Source organism: Triticum urartu, chromosome 6 (genome assembly GCF_003073215.2).
Source record: "Triticum urartu cultivar G1812 chromosome 6, Tu2.1, whole genome shotgun sequence".
Lineage (NCBI taxonomy): Eukaryota > Viridiplantae > Streptophyta > Magnoliopsida > Poales > Poaceae > Triticum > Triticum urartu.
The window spans coordinates 389,999,366-390,004,347 of NC_053027.1; positions in this window are offsets into that span (position 1 = coordinate 389,999,366).

The window sequence follows — 4,982 nt, forward strand, 5'->3', positions numbered from 1 at the left end:
ACGACTCCATCAACCCCGTTCTCTTGAACGCTTCCGCTCGTGATCTACAAGGGTATGTAGATGCATTCCTCTCTCCCTCGTTGCTAGATGACTTCATAGATGGATCTTGGTGATGCGTAGAAAATTTTAAAATTCTGCTACGTTCCCCAACACCTTTCCTCTTCAAGGGAAAACCAACGCATGCTCAAGAGGTATCAATATTACAGTTGTATATAATAAGGAGGCACTTGCGTACGTGAGGCTATGGCCCTGGTGGGTCCCCACTGTCATCCTCTCCAAGTAAAGTCATCTCCTCATTCCTCATGCCGTTGACCATGTTGACAACATGAGACGGCGGCGCCACGGTGAGCGCAACAACTCGATGGATGACGGAGAGGGCCTCACGGGCCCTACAGATGGTCTGATACAGTGCCCGCTGCTCATTCGGGAAGCCATGATCATAGGGCCACATGTCCGCGATGGCATTGTCGTTCGCTTGTTCACCGGTGCTCGTTGAGGAGATGGAAGTTGCAGAGCAGGCCCTCCTGCACTGGTAGCTCTTCCGCCATTAGGGCGTCGAAGTGGGCCGCACCTACTCTATGGTGAACACGGCATGAACCGGCTTGGACAGTGGCGCCGGCTCATGGTCGGAAGCTACGTCCATCGTCTGATTGTCGTCGCTCAGCTCGGCGAGCTCGCTAGCAAGCCAGCATGTCCCGGTTGCTAGACCGACCCACTGCTAAGCATGAGTCTGACTGCCCTGGCCCACCCAGACCGCCTCCCTCGCCCGCGCGCGCTTTCCGCCCGAAACGGTCAGCGCCGCCCGCCCCGCTTCCTGGTGCAGGCGATTGCTCCGCCTTCAAATGACACAAGTGTCGTCTGTCCGTCCGTCTGCCACCCACATTAATGATATGCGGTTGCCGAGGCGGCTACTCCGGCGCCACACGTCCGCCCCTCCGCCGCCCACCATTGCTATATAAACTGTTGTGCCAGCCATAGCCGCAGTCATCCGCCTTTGTTCCCTTTCTCCCGTCCACACCACTACTCCCACCATGGCTTCCTGGCGCTCCAGTGCTCTTCGGGACGGGCGGACGACAGACCACAAGGAGATGACAGCCATTGCCACCGACTGGCTGGCCGGTAGGCAGCCGGAGGACGACCACGTCCCAATGGAGAACATGGTAGTCGATGATCCGGCGCCAACCCCCTCCTGCGCGCCATCCTCGCCGGTGCATTGCACCATGACCATCGGCGAGGCCCATGCCCAATAGATGGACACGGTGAGGCAGAAGCGTCAGGAGCAGTTCCGGGAGGCACAGGCCGACGCCGCCTACAAGCACCATCTCCTCTAGGAGCACCTGCAGGCAGAGGAGCAGATCACCGCGGAGTGGGCGGAGCAGGAGGCGCTGCTCGACTTGTACCGTTCCGCCCGCGAGGGCCGCCTCGAGCAATGGCGGTACCACATGCAGGTGGCGGAGGCTGCAGTCGCCTACAAAGAGGGCGATGAAGCGAGCGAGGCACTGTTTGGCGAGACTGAGGACAAGGAAGGGGACAATGCCGGCTCCGACGAGTCCCCGCTCCGCTGGTGTCGGTGAGGCCCATCTTCGCCAAGGCCCCGTGGCACTAACAACGAGGCAGAGGACACCGTCGGCTCCGCCGAGGCCCCACAGCGCCAACAACAAGGCAGAGGACACCGCCGGCTCCGCCGAGGCCCTGCGGCGCCAACAACGAGGCAGAGGACACCATCGGCTTCGCCGAGGCCCCGCCCCGTCAACAACGAGGCAGAGGACATCGCCAGCTCAGCCGAGGCCCCACCCTTCCGGCAACGAGGGGGAGGATTTCCCCCTCTCCGCCGAGGCGCCGCCCTGCCGGCAACGAGATAAAGGACATTGATGACTCCGTCGAGGCCCCTCCCCACTGCCAACAAGGCCGTGCCACACAAAAAACGAGGAAGAGTATAACACGGTAGGTCACCGCCGCTCGGGTCCAAGTAAGGCCACCGCTGCTACCCTCCGGTTGAAGCCAAGCTAGGCGGGTTGACCATTGACGGCGATTAGCTTCTTGGCGGCGACGTGGAATCAGAGAGCTATGTTGGAGAACGACGCTGCTTCAGTTACTTAACTGCAGGTGCAGTTGGGTCACTGGCATGTGGGCCCAAGAGGCATCTGGCCCACATGTAAGTGACGCAACTACACCTGCTATTATGTCACTGAAGCTTAGTCCACTTGAGAAGAAGCTTCTGTTCGGCTCAGCTGGACATGGGTGCTACGGTTAATTAATTATACCTCCAGCGCACCCCTTTTTAGTTGAAGAATGTATGAAATGTAATGAAATCCGGCATGTTTATATGAAATCCAACCGTGTATGAATGAATTTAGTTTGATTTGTTCGAATTCTTGTATCACTGGCATTGGATGAACATGCAAAACAATACGTACTAGCATTATTTCCAGGGTGATCACCTCGTTCGCAGCTGTTTCACATGTACTCCCTCCGGTCCTTTTTAGTCTGCATATAAGTTTTGTCTGAAGTCAAAGTATCTCTACTTTGACGAATCTTACATAAAAAAGTATCAGTATTCACAATGTAAAATCAACTGACTTGAAAGAAATCTAATATGCTAAGTAAAAAGGAACATAGGGAGTACAAAATTTAGCGTTCCTGTACATTGCAATCAACACACAGGACTGGCAATTCATAGAGAACATTCAAAACAATCGATGATTATGCATCTCAGCGATTCACATGTCAGAGCCAATATTTACTTCACAACTAAAGAATAAAGAAAAATTGATAGATGCTGCTAACAACAAAGGGCGTCCCATTCAAAAATATCAAACACATGTCTTCTTGCTAACATCAATGAGCAAAATTTGACAAGGTTGTCCCATTCCAAAATTTCAAATGCGTATTGTTTTGCGTACATCGATGAGCAAACTTTGACAAGGTTTTCCCATTCCAAAATATCAAATGCCTACGATTGTGGCATGGGCAGGGTTTGCCATCAGTTGTGGCGACCCGATCCAAATGGATCAAGTCTACTGTGCTCGGGTGTCATCCCTGGATCAGTAATGCTGACACCACACAGTACATCGAAGGATTTATAGCAGAGTGGCAATCACACACTTATTACATCGTTGTCTCAAAGAGAACTTATTACAATAAATATGGCTTAAGGCCATCTAATAATGATAACAGCGGAAGACTCGGAAGATAAATGGGTCCATCAACTCCAACGGCATCACTGAGTATAGAACCATGACCTAAAAGCACCTTACTCGTCGTCTGAAAAGTCTGCAACATGAAAGTTGCAGCCCGAAAACGTGTCAGCACATGGAATATGCTAGCAATGTAACACATAGAGGGTAATGGAATGTAACAGCTATACTACATGCATATATGGCTGGTGGAAAGCTCTATGGTTACAGTTTTGCGTAAAGCCAGTTTTTCCCTACTGCAAAGGAATAAATTTATTTAACTATCATGGTGGTTGTGAAACATCGAGAATGGTTGACAGCATTCCGATCCCAATTAAGTGAACAATTAAAACCCAACAACATTAATTAGAAGTAACATGTTGAGATTCACATGATATTCAAGTACTAGATACTCAAGTTGTCCATAACCGGGGACACGGCTAATCATGATTAGTTTATACACTCTGCAGAGGTTTGCGCACTTTTCCCCACAAGACTCGATCGCCTCCGTTGGATTTTCTCACACTACACGGTGTTTGAGAAATGGATGACCGAGACATAGCCTTTCAGAAGCGCTAGCACCTTACGATCGGGTAGACCGGTACACCTACATCCCCTACATCTGCTAGTCTACCACTGTAAGAGTTCGCACAACTTAGTCAACTATGCCAGAGCCCATAATGGCTTGTGGCTGCACACGGAAGTTTCTAGCATGAAAGATCTTATGATCCCTTTGAGCCTGGGTGGCGGTCCGAAAGAAAAACAGGCAAGTCCTGATAGACATCAGGTGCCTCAATCCACCCAGATGTGTGTTTAAGTTGCCACCTTAGATAAACCATTAAAATTATCAACTCACATCTGTCATGGATATCACTCACCCAATCCACGTCTACTAGCATAGCATGGCATAATAAGCAAACGTAGAAGTAACTCCCAAAGGTTTCATAATAATACTTGGTGATAGGTACTACCTCATCTACTTCCCATCCCACAATTTAATTAGATCCTATTCATGCAGTGTGAGAGGATTGATCTAATGCAATAAAACATGGGTTGTAGAAAAGGTATGATCAAAGTGTTACTTGCCTTGCTGATGATTCGCGAGTCCTAGGGAATCAAAGTAACAAGCGGCGCAATCCGGGTGATCTATCGTAGACAAACAACAAGCATACAATAAGTACTCATCTAATGCACAGGTAAAACTCAAACAAGAGAACGAACCAGAATGTTCAACTTAAGAACTCCGGTTGCAAATAAAGAACGAACCGAACAAAGAAACGGAAAACAAACGGCAGGAGAAAACAACTCGGTTCTAGCAAGTTGAATCTAGGTCAAATTTTACCGGGGCAAAACATGTTTAAGTTGATTAGATGGAACGGCGGTTTCGAAACGAAACTCCAGGCGCTTGAATCACCTGATTCCGATAAACGAGCGAGAAGAAAGACTAGAACGAAGATCGGATCTGAGATCACGATCGCGGAATAAATCCGACGAAAAGAAAACAAAGAACGCTTAAACGAATGGGCGTTCATTAACCGAGAAAGAATCGGTGATCACGTTCGTTGAGACGAACGGTCCGAAAGAGGGAAGAAAACCGATCTAGGGTTTCGGAGAAGAAAACCAAAACGAAAAACCGATCTAGAAAACGAATCAGAAGAGAAGAAAAGAATCGGAACGATTAGAAGAAAACGATTCGAGGAAAAGAGACGCGGGGCAACCTCCGGCGAGGTCTCCGGCGGCGTGGAGTAGGGCGGCGGCGTGGGCAAGGTGCGGCGGCGGCGTAGGGCGCAGGGTTTGATTTGATGG